Genomic DNA, 13378 nt, shown 5'->3' on the forward strand with positions numbered 1-13378 from the left:
TATTATTGATTCGCCGATCGACGTGCATCTAATACATTGATGTCGACCATGGGGTTGGGAGAGCGGTGGCCGCGGTGGCTGCGAAGTACCCTGAAAGAATCCAGGAGTGCATGTAGGTATGGCAAAGAAGGCTGGGAAAGTGTGTCAGACTCCAGGGGAATTACTTCCCCCATAGTTAGCAACTGCAACAAGAGTAACAGGCGAAAGTAATGCGACAGCTACCAAGCAAAACATTGTGTCTAAAACAGCCAAATAATTTTGCCTATTAAGTCTTGTAAAAATGTCATAGGTGGGCAAACAAATAGCATCCATGTGGCAGCGTCGAAGCAACGGATTTTTGAACACAATAGATTGAGCAACACATAGACAAGAATATATATTCTTTATCCTCTCCATAAAATGGTAAATGGGCTGTCTCTTACATAGTGCTTTTCTACCTTTGGTACTCAAAGCCCAACGGCCAGGGATTGAACCCCAGCCTCTGGGTTGGGAGACGACCACTCTACCTCTGAGCCATGTCGCAAAACTGCAGCTTACTGAGGACTATCTACATGTACGTATATCCATATGTCTGTTTTATACTGCCCTTCATATGGCGAAGCCGTGTACACCTGAAGGAGCAGCAAAATAACCACTGAATTGAAGCAAAAAGTAATAATTACAGAAATTATTACTTTTTGCATTAGTGTATGTTTTTTATTTAAAAAAAAAACATTTTGGAGCGCTGCTTTTATTTTTAAACATTACAAACATTTTTGTTGCGTTTTTGGCGGACTGGAATGGATTAATGGCATTTCCATTTATTTCAATGGGAAAAGATGATTTGCAGTTTGTTTGGAGTAAGGTCAGGAACAGATTAAACTCTGATATCAAGGCACCACTTCATCTTTTGTTCAAGATTCCGTTTCAGACAAAAGCAACATGAAGGAACCTCATTCTCAAGGGGCTCCAAAAGCAACTAAAAATGATGTAATATGCATGCCAGGCCAGTGACTGGTGATTGCTTGTCTTTTCTCACCTTGAGTGCCATCACTCACAACGGCAATTTCACTGGGATCGGCTCCAGCTCGCAAGTTACCCCAATGACGATAAGCCGTATAAAAAAAATGGGCGGATGGATATGCACATATGACACCTGAAGTGTGCTCCGTTTGACTCGTGTAAAGGACATTACACTTCCCTGGCACCAGAGTAGAAGAGGTAACCCTAGCCACGGACAGCAGGACAGCATTGATTGCATGACTCAGGTCGTATATACATCGCGATGATAACTTCCAGTGCTTATTAATGGGAATGATGTATGAATGGTGCTGTATATTGTGAGTGTGGGACAGGTAATAAAAGAGTAGACATGCTCATGGGATAAATTCTCCAATGAATGCACCCTTATCTACCATTTGTTAGCGACATAAACATTTGCCTTTATTTTAGCCTAAACCGAACCTATAAAACCAAAAATGTGTAAATGGTATGTACAGTATAATCAATTTGATATCATTTATTGTACCAGTGATACAGAATAATGTATTGCTTGCATTTGTTAAAAAAAAAAAAAAAACACATGAAGATAACCTTCAAAAATATAATCGCATAATAAATCGTAATATGTGGGAGGAAAATAAAAAATAAATAAATAAATTGCAATTAGTTCAGCCCTTAACATTTTGTGAAAATGTTTTATCCGAACATGAAGAGATGTTAAAAAATGTCATTATGTTAAAAAGTCAAACTAACGGACAGTGAAAGATATTCATGTGTGTTAATGCTGACTGTGTTAGCCGTGCAGTAAATTTACAGTTTCGTGGAGAAGTAGTTACAAAGTCATATCTCAACCTGCACAAACAACAACACCATTAGGGTTAACCATTGTTTGGCTTCTGTCATAATCACGCAGGCCAATCCAACAAGTAACACGCAGGAAAGCATGGCCTCCAGAATACTTCAGTCACCAGCCCAACATCAGGGTGACAAAGTGGTGGAGTGCAGATCAGTTAATTTGGTAACCTGCCCTACTTTTAAAAATGGAAACGTCATCCCTTCACTGTGCAGCAGTGCAAACACAGCGCTGCATTGGGATCCGACTAACCTGATTTGGGAGTTTTTCAAGATACGAGCCGTCGTTCGGATGACTTTTTGCATTGACGTGCAGGCAAACATTTGAGATATTCGCGCTGTATTGTGACATTGAACTCAACTCATTTCACAACAAGCAGCAGTTGTTTAATCCCGCTCCCAGTTGAAGTTAACTGTCAAATTAAACATGAAACAATGTGAATTACACGTAACCTTGCCTTATAGTCCACTTGGATGAATGCTAACACGTAACAGGAAACAACAAATCAAGCAACAGATATAGACTCACAATATCTTTTCATCCAAATGGGCAATATATTCTTTATCCGCAGTAGAAAATGAACAACATGCAGTGCCAGTCACAAAAGGGGCGAAATTCTTCAATTTGTCTACTTGCCTGCATTCTACTAACCTCCGAAGGGCAAGTCACGCACACATCAGAAGCAGCAACCAATTACTCATGATGCATAAAGTCTTTAAAGTGCAATATTACACAGGGCTATTTTCTTTATTAATAAAACACATTGCAAAAATGTTTTTCTTTTTTTTTTTTTGAAGGGTGAATGGCTGTTCCATTAATTTTAGTGGGAAGAGATTATTTAAACTACTGTACAGGAGTGTTTCGAGTGAGGGATGTGATCACGGAATGAAATAAACTCAAATCTTGAGGCGATACAAATACTTTTTGCATTAAAAAAAAAATCTCAATATTCCACCAAACAAAAATGTCATCGATATTATATTGAATTGAATAATGATGATCTCATCTGAGTTTACTCACAAATGTACTTCGTGTGAAATCGATCGACCACTCTTATGTTGTAAGGTGAATGCACAGAATATAATGCACAGATTAATTTGACCTTCTACCATCTACCAAAACAACCGTTAATTGTTCTGCCTGTCACAAAGCTCGCATAGCTACTGCATATGAAATAGAGATTACTTGTAGTCAATAAATACTTTTCAGACCAATTAAGTGAAATTGGAACTCATGCAAGCAGCACACGTGACTTCTCATGGCACACTAATGTGCTGTGGCACAGTGATTGAGAATCACTGATGTAAACTAATGCAGTACAGAGGACTTTTTGTTGGACTGAAAATGCAATTTATGTACTTTTTCCAGGGCTCAAAAGGTGCACCAATAAGAATAAATGAGTACTGAGTGAGATTAACACTATACACAGCCGGTTCTGTGAGGGCTGGCTGACTTATAAATTGTTCTAATTTCAAAACAAATGTTCCCATAGGAAATAATGTAAAGTGGATAACATGATTTTTGTTCAGGCCTAAACTGTCGCCGTCACAAAATATTTTGATATGAAAGGAAATGTTGCAAATAACTGAAAAAGAGAAGTTAATGACTAAGTAAAACTAGTCAACAGGGCACTACCATTGCCAAGTGCTGGGATTTAAATGTTTGAATTCATATCAGCATTTGCTCATTAATGCTTCAATTATTTATGCATCTAATTTGTATTCAAGTAATTCTGTTTTCCTATTTTGTGGGGCAGAACAAAAGTATTGATAGCTGAAATGATGGGAAGAAAGCAGATGAGTCAAATACAGGGTGACAAAGGAAATTGTCAACTGATGGCGTCTCTATTGTAGAACAGCTGGAAGTCACCTGTGAAGCAAAGGGGGAAAGATGTATACAAAGAGACAGCGTGGAAGGAAGAACACGGACAAAACACGACAGGAGAGGGTGGGAAGAGGGATAAAAGGAAAGATGATTCCCACGGGAAGGAAGAGTGGAAGACAGATGCCAGAAGGCCTTCAGGAAGGAAGGAAGTGATGATCAAGAAAACCGAAAGACAGAAGTGAAATTATAAGAAGACAGGGCCACAAGTGGAGGTACACTTTTATGATTTGATATACAAGCGCTTTGTTAAAAATGATCCCTTTATCATGATAATACTGTTCAGAATGACACTGATAAAGAGTTTGAACAAAATGTTTCATTTTGATGCAATTTAATGTGCTGAACGGCTGAAGTTTAAAATCCAATGACCGATAAATCAAGATTTTTGTTTTGTTGGGCGTTTTGTTTGTTGTGACGTCGGTTGACCTCTACGTAGTCCAAGCCCCGCCTACTTGGGGCTTCGAAGCTGCGCCGCCACGGACTCAACGGCTTGGGAGGCCGGGCCACCAAATCAGCGGCATGCACCCTCGGTAAAGGCTTGGAGGAGTGAGGTTTCACACAGTGCAGGCTGGCATCCTATTCAGTGGCTTTGCTCTGTTGCTATTCTCCATGGCATCCGAGCATTTCACTCTCTAGACATGACTATTTTTTTTACACTTGATGTTTGATTATTATTGGTTTTTCCTAGAGAGGGATGGAGAGACGTCAATTTTTTTGCCAACGACAGTACTTTTTGCCATCACACGATGGAGTTTTTCAATCTCAAGTCTCTTCACTGACTGCCACGTCACTGCTCCAAGTGATTAACAATCATGGAGGAGAGATTGGAACAATCATAAGTGCGGTTCCACTTCTCATAGGGAGATGTTGACAATGCACATTGGTAAAAGTGCAACCAATCAAACATTGAGGGGGGAATCACTAGTAAGCAGGAAAATGTGCGTCTCAAAATGTGCCTTTTGCAACCCAACTGTACGCACCTCTACGTTGCTCTGCAGCTGTTTTTTTACACTAATTTTTAACAGTATAACAGTGTTTTTTTTTCAAACCATTCTTTACCTGTAATTACTGTTATTTTTTTTAATTAATGCCATTGTAGCTGCAAGACTCATGTCTTTTAAAAAGATAATTTAAAAAAAGATGTGTTAATTCAAATTTTTAATGATGTTTTTCAAAACAACAACAAAAAAATACTGATGAAAATACTGTTAAAGTATCGGCTCAATAAGCCTCATTCCTGTCTCTGACTTTGAAAACGTGTTTTTAAAAGGCGGGGCCTGGCAAAACCTAACGTGCCTTAAGTGACTCAGTTTGTCGGGTTTTTTTTCCAATAAAAAGACCTTGACCACCTTTGACGGGCTTACACTTCATTCTGACTAGCAGTGGGAGGCTACATTAAATTAGCTACCGGTTTTTACTTCATTGTAGATTTGCAGTTGTGTAAGCCAGTTGTGCTTTGCACTAGAGATGTTACTGTCGATCTTGTGTTTTTATATGTGAAATGTTCCCCAACTTTGGATATTCTCTGTCTTTTAAGCACTCTTTTCCTCCTGTATCCCGCTTATTGCTACACGTGTCTGCAGTAAAAGTTTAATGTGTTATGGTCAGGCATAACTGTCTTCAAAAGACCGTGAGATAAATTAACACCTTTCTGACAGTGTAAAAGTGAGCATTATTATATTTATGAAGCCAAATTTTGTACACTCTTGTATTAGTTGTGCAGGTCGACCTAAGACAGTATTGGGGCTGGTCAGAAAGATGGAGGGATATAGAAAGACCATAGAAGCAATATAAATCCAGAAGAAAGAAGAGTAAAGGAGCCATGATGATAAAGGAATATAATTCATTTAGAACATTTCATTATTTGATTTGAGGTAACACGATGATCGGGATCGTCGTCACCCTCCAGTTACCACCAAAGATGTCCGCCAGCGGTCTGTGCATAATGCATTCACACCCCAAACCGGAGCCATGAGCCAGTTATTGATCCATGAATCCCGGTGGTATGTGCAGAGGTTCACACTAACGAGATTACAATGCTGGAAACATGACGTGGAGACTTATTAGGCCACTGAGCCGATAGGCGGCTGCTGTAGTGGCAAATGCAAATTACGCATCATCCCAAAGTGGGCTGCTACAGTGTTTCACAGCAGGCAGCATCGAATATTTGCGCCTCAAAATAAAGAAAGAAAGAAAGACAGAAAATAGTTACCAGCCAGCACAGGTATGAAGCATGACTTCCAGTAGGTGAAAATTACATGCCAAATTGCCTATTTTTAAAATTTAGAATTTTCCATCTTTCGGGCAACTCATCTACAGCTGTCCAGTGATCACAATTTGTAATGTGATTCATGACACACACGCTTCTGCATCGTGCAAAATAGAATAACTTATTTATCGCTTCAGGCCTCTCAATCTGCCTGCTGGAGCCTTAGGTCTTACTTTTCAAGCTCCGGGCCTACGCACTGCAGCAGCCTGCCATGTATTTTATTAATATCGTCTCATCACACATTTGTTCCTAATCTGCCATCATGTTAATCCGCACTCTATTTGTTCCACTTGGAAACACCCATCCTCCTCTTATGAGGAGTTAACCACTTCAACATTGATATTACAGGCATGTGTGTGTGTGTGTGTGTGTGTGTGTGTGTGTGTGTGTGTGTGTGTGTGTGTGTGTGTGTCAATTCACACGGTGTTACTCTTAGTCATTCAAGCATCATGCTGCTTGCCCACTATGCATCGTACTGGTTGAGTCACTTACAGGAGATAATTTTTTATTTAATAAAAAAAATAAAAAAAAAAAAAACATTCATACATCCCAATGATGGGAGTGAGTCCATGTTAAAGCAAAGAAACAAATAAGCAGAGAGTCAAGAGGGACGATTCAGATGGACAGACAGGTGGATCGAACAATAGACAGACAGATGCTTTCTGAAGAGCGTACCGATTGCACAATATGGTAATGCTGCCATCCACTGGCGACGAAGGTCATTGCAGGCAGAGTCTAAGAGGCGACATGGGGATGGCAGATCAAAGTAAAACACATCGTGAAAATGACAAATATATATGTGTATAAAAAACACACCAAATTAGCACAGAGAGTTATTTTCCTGTGTGAAAACATAGTTTAATAATTGTCTCCTTTCCGGGTGCTTTGGAACCTCCCAAAAAAGGGAATAATGTGCCTAAGTTACAAAAAAATGCAGAGGTCGAACTGCTGTCAAGCATTGCATCACATGAGATCTCTGTCAATATAGTACAAGATGAAAAATAGAACGTATGCTACATTAGCTGTTTTTTTGTATAGAGACTCGCCTCACAAGAAAAAGCAGTGATAAATAAATTACTGGCAAATACACAATTTGTTGTTTTTATGTTAGTGTGTTGAACTTATTTTTACACTTCACAGTGAAACGTTTAATTTTGGAGCCAGATAAATCAATCCATGCATCCATTTTCAATAGCGATTTTCCTTGTTAGGGTTGCGGCTTAGCTGTCATCTCAGCCGACTTTGTCCAAGAAGTTGAGTATACCCTGGACTGGTCGCCAGTCACTCATAGGGCGCATCAGACAAACAAGAGTTCACACTCTCTCACCTTACAGCAAAAAGGAGGACAAATGGCTTCCAATGAATTGTTTGCGTCAACACTAACTCAAAGCAAAAACATTTTACCGAGAGGAAAGGCTGCATAGCACCGCAAAGGTATTTGTTTTCTCTTTGACCTCATTATGCAGAGAGTGAAAGTACACAAAGCTAAACGCTATTACTTTTTTTTAATGAGAAAAAAGAGTGGTGGCATTAATACCACTGTGTGAGATTTTTTTCCATAAGCTTTGCTCTTTTTGTTTTCCCCCCCATTTGCATTTCCATTTTTTAACCAACAATATTTTAGCCCATGAAAGGCCTTCCCCAAAAGTACCGCGCCTTTAACGGAATCATTTGTTAAAAAAAAAATGACAAGCATACCAGGACAAGTAGAAACACTTTAAAGAAGTACTGTATCTACCAGCGCTGTCTGTCATTTGCTGTGTAGAAATGCAATGTCATCTCACCGCAATTGTTAAATAATTATGTACAGCAATCTGGTTGAATTGTTGAATTGTTTTTGCACCAAGCCACCTTTTAACAGACCGAGTAACTGTTTCATTCTGCTAAATATAATGAGCATAGTTTTATCAGATGTTGTAAACTAGCCCTAAACAGCATCTCTGTGGTGGTTGTCATGGTACCCTCCATTTAGTTCATCCTCGCAGCCTGACCTGACACAGCAACTGCAGCAATCGTTACTTTAAAACTATCTGCATTTTAACGAGAGTGGTTGGATCTATGTAGTGCATAAAGTGGACATAAAAAGTCTACACACCCCAGTTCAAATCACTGATTTTTGCAATAACTGTAAAACTATTTAAATACCTATACAACAGGACAGATGCTATGACAAATACTGGGCAGTTAAATTTTTTCCCTCTTTAAATCTGCAAAGTAGAAATAAACAATTGAAATCATGAACACCTTCTTATAACAGGGATATGGCTGTGTTTCGAATTAAGCAATACATGAGGAATTATGGCCAAAAGTTCAACTATTGGTACAATTCCTCACGTGTTAGCAAGATTTCTGCTAAATCCTAAAACCAAGGTTGAACTTTTTGACCATGATTCGGAAAGTTATGTTTTGGCAAAAACAACATTGCTCATCAAAAGAAAACCAAACCAATCAACATATGCTGAGCAACCCGGAGAAAAGCCACGTAGCAACCTAGAGAAAAGGCATGCAGACACGGGGAGCATATACAAACGCCACAGAGGAAGTTCAAGGCCAGATTCGAACTCGCGACCTCTGCATAATAATAATAATTATTATTATTATTATTGCTACACTCATTACATGATCAATATCGACTTTTGCTTTTAGGTCTGCTTGAGAATTTTGATAATCGGATACCTTATACAGCAATGGGTAGCCTTTTTGGGATGGAAGAATTTGGAGATAGGTCGCCAAATGACAAAAAAACTCCTCTATTTCACTTGAATCCCGATGAGTCATAGCAACATTTGATGTTACTCAGTGTGCAAGACTTAAATGACTCAACTTGTCACAGGTCAAGAAAAGCAGCACATTTTAATGAGCACCGGTTTCAAGGTGAGACTCTGTATTTATTTAACCTGACGTGTGTGTGGGGGGGGGAAGGAACATCAGGCAGCTTGCAACGAAATCACATTAGAGCAGAATGTTGAACTACTTTGCTGTGCAGGACAAAACTCAAGATGTCCTCTGACAAAATCACAAGGCCTGTCTGGAGGTGAATTATGTTCTTTGTGGAGTTTCTGCAACTGTATTTTCTTTGATGTGTGTGTGTTGTAATAGAGAACACACCTGTTCTCCTTAGAGAGCTGAAAGTCAGACAGGATGAAAATGAAAGAACGGCAGAAATGATAGGAGGTAAGAGATAACCGACAGAAGGGGTCGGCAACAGAAAAAGGCAGAATTTGTGTCAGACATGATCAATGCTGGGGGGGAAAATGATGCCCATGACACAGGAAGGCAAGAGCAGAACCATCACCTTGGAATGCTCTTGTCAGCCATGTTAATCCTGTTTTATTTTGGAAGTGTTTACTGCCTGTAGTTATTATTGTTTGCTTCTTAATTTCAGGCTTCTCCCTTTTTTTTTTTCTGCCAGCCGGACAGGATACACTACGCAAATGCCCGCCTGACGTAGTATCAGAGGCTGTGTTTAAAGATATCCCAAGAAGTCCAGTGCAACAACATTCACGAAATGTAAGAAAAAAATCTGAGTGGACCTGTGACAAAACACACATCATCACCAAGTGGTGTAATTAATCAGACTTTCTCCTTTCTGTTTTTAATTATCAAATAGACAAAATACTTTTGTTTTGGATTAAAAGGAACGATTTTAGTATGTGACAAAGTAGAGATGAAGTACAATGAAATTCCTTGTGATTCCAGCAAGCGCTCATCCCCCCCAAAAAAAGAATTTAAAAAAAAAGAGAAAAAAAATCACTGGCTTCTTGTTTAAAACTCAAAACAGGTCTCTGTGCTGTACTTCAACTTTCTTTTCTTCTAGCCAGCGATAAAATGAGTCCATAGTGACTTGTCAACCTTGGAGACACCTGCTGATTTTAAATCCGACATAAAGTCCCTAATTAACCGAGGGGAAGAATTACTAGCAGGTTTGAAGCTGCTGCTCCCTGTTGAATTATTCTTGCCCCGTGGGTTTGGATTCCATTTGGCTTTATTGGTGCCAAGGTTCTAATTTTTGATGGCTGAGGTTTAGCTTGGTAAATATGAGGCGCGGAGTTTGTGTGTAGCACGTTTAGTAATGGAGAAGCTACTTCCAAAATATTTAAGACGATACGTGATCAAATGTTGTAAAGTCATTTGAAAGTAGTGGGTAAATATTACAACACTGACGTTTGTGTGCATAGTATCGAAATGGAATGCCTTAACCTGCGCATGCGTTACTTTCACCATGACCGATATTTGAGTATATTGACAACAATACTTACAGTACATGACAATTCATGTGAAAATTTTTTAACTTTAATGAGGCAATTTAGTAATGCAATAGACCTAATCATTATCTAGAATTTTTTTGATGTTATTTTTTATTGGCTGCAATTGTAATTAAATGTTTCAGTCCTCCTAATGGTTTAGCTAGAGGTTTTTTTCCCTGATTGTAATACAAGCAGTGAAGTGTATCAGTGATGGCAGAGGGAAAACATGTAATGATAAGCATAAAACCAGTGGGGGGGGTTTTCCTCAATGTGACCAGGAATTTTAAGGTGTGACCACATTGCCTGTAGAGTTAAAAAGTAAAGTTCAAAAGTTGTACGATAACAACACAAACTCTTGTCACCCTGGAACTAAAATTATGCAGCACTGTAACTAATAAAATTGTGCTCTAGCCGCAACGCAACAGGCCCAACTAATGCACGTGTCTCAACATTTTAGCTGGATCTGTCGTATTTTGTTTAAAGGGTTCAACAAGGGCATATTTCACAATGCACAAGGTACAATGTGAAAATATATCATCATAAAAGGGAAAGAATGTGACATCATCACCCCCATGTTGGAAGAAAATTTACCCGGTGGTGGGGCAACATGTCATATGTTCACACACTCTATTTGATTTCTTATAATGTACAAAATGTGAAATTGACATGAATACAAAATATTTATCTTCGACTTTCATCTGGTACACCTCTCTTTTCCTCTCTCTCTCTCGCTCTCTCGCTCTCTCGCTCTCTCTCTCTCTCTCTCAACACCATCGTCTGGCTCCATCTCAATAGGTGCTATATATAACTATAGAAAAAAAAAAAAAAAGCAACGAGGAGGAATAACCAACATTTTAGCAACCCGGTCTGTAAGGTTTTTTTTTTTTTTTTTAATAGGCCATAATAGCACCCTCAGTAAAACTGGCCAAGAACCACGAATGGAAGTTTCACGTATGAAAGAAGCTATAAAGGTTAACAGAAAATGGAGCTTTATCAAAGGACAGTGCATTGGAAGATGTCAAGAATAATGGCCCAGATGAGGCTCTGATTTAAAAAGGATGTCGCAGACCAAGGAGTGGGAATCGGGGAGATGAAGAACACGGCATTTAAAAAGAAATTTTAGTGAGGAATAAATGCTTCAAGTTGTTCTGCAACAACTACAGTATCCCTCCCGGAGCTAAAAAAATTGAAGACTCTCTCTTGTCGATCCTCGAGAGGGACAAAGTGTGAACCGGCTGTACTTGTCATGAATCGCTTTATGTTTTTTGAAAGGGATGTTCTCAGATCCTGCCTGGATTTGAGAAAAAAAAAACACTCACACAGGAAAAGAAAATAGTGAAAAGTCGTGAATTAGGATGCTACAGAAACGTAAGCGGAATAAACCGCTCGCAAGGTGGAGGTGCTTGGTCAGCAGAAATCCTGCAGATATAACAAGGAAAGATAGACTGAAGTGTATGTGGGTATGTAAGTTCATGTCGATGGTAAGAGCTGATGGGAAGATGGGGCGAAAAGAGAGAGTTGTCAATCGAAGGAGGCTTGTTATACGTGAAGATGAGGCTTTTAACGTGGAGGAGGAGCATCAAGAAGGTGCTCGAAGGAGAAGAGGATGTTGGGGGAAGTGAATGGAAAAGGAGTGGCGGCGGGGTGGAGGAAGGCCGATTGTTTAAGGCAAAGAGCCGAGGGTAGCGTGAGCCATATGAGCACACAACGCACTATTGACTGAAGGCTTTGCCTGTTAATTGCATATTCGCTGTGATTGCACAGCAATCGCTGAGCTGAATGAGAATAAGTTTCCCTCGCATGTTTCTTTCAGAGGTTGGGAGCTAGCAATGAAGGAAAAGGGCCAGGAACAAATCTTTGAGAAGAATGCTTTCAGGCGGTGTTATGGCAACTTTAAAAATATTTGTGGGTAAAGAAAATGTTTTGTGACTTCATTGTAAAAACAGACCTCAAAACATAATTATAGAGATGCCTTAACAACATGAGTTTCATTCATTCGCAAAACACTTCGGAAATTATCTTTCCCCATTGAAATGAATGGCGAGACACTTACTCTGTTCTAGTCCCCCTCTTCCGAAGAAAACCCAACACATTTTTAAAAGAAAATAGTTTTAAACTTCAGTGCAATTACATGATCAAGTAGAATGTAAAGTTCAACATACTGGCAAAAGTGTTAAACGTGAAAAGAACTTTTACATGCACACAGTGGCAGTCACAAGTTATACCTGTGGTCTCATTGTCTTTTAGTTTCTTGGACCCAAATGTGACGATTCAATATCTATATAGCACTAGTATATTCATGACGTGATAATCACGACGCAGCCAGACGCTTTTGCTCGCACAATCAATGCACAGATGAAGCCAAATAGGCTTTGTGGTGTGGTTTTCAACATGCAGATAGCGACCCAGATCACGTCCTTTCCCCTCTTCTTTGATTGCGCTTGAGAGGAAGTGAAGTTGAGCCACAGTTAAAAAATTGTTTGACCCTGTAGCTGAAGTTGATGAAACTCAATCAAAGAGTACATGACCCAGTAGTAATGGCTATTTGAAATGATTTGACCCTTATTAAAAGCGCATCTGACCGAAATGTATTCGTGCGTGATGTTCTCTCTCTGCCTGTTTTTAGATCAATCAGCCTGTGCTACCTCTCTATTACGGCTGCGTGGACACACAGAATACACACACACACACACACACACAGTTTACGCAAAAGTACACAACAGTGCCCTCCTTAATCTTGTGCATCCTGACAGGCCACACACACACACACACACACACACACACACACACACACACACACACACACACACACACAGGTCGGAGATCAATTTCAATTCTCCAGTCAGGGAACAAGTCAGCAAATAGCCTTTCATCTCCACAGCCTTGCTCACTTCCTTTTCCTCTCACTCTGCCCACTTCTCTCTATTGATCTCTGTCACTCTCTTGCTGTCTTGCTCTTCTGCACTCTCTCTTTCAAAACTCCTCTCTTTGCATGATTCTTTCTCTCCATCTTACGTCCTTTGCCGCCGCCTCTCTGATGTCCATCTCTGATATCGGAGAGCGCCTCGACGTTCACCCTTTTAAATCCTCATTCTCTCCTGCACCACAGAAAGGCATGCGCCGTCCTGAGTCGAGTTGATTTCT

Source organism: Hippocampus comes, unplaced genomic scaffold, assembly GCF_001891065.2.
Source record: "Hippocampus comes isolate QL1 unplaced genomic scaffold, H_comes_QL1_v1.1 scaffold80, whole genome shotgun sequence".
In the NCBI taxonomy this organism is placed as follows: Eukaryota; Metazoa; Chordata; class Actinopteri; order Syngnathiformes; family Syngnathidae; genus Hippocampus; species Hippocampus comes.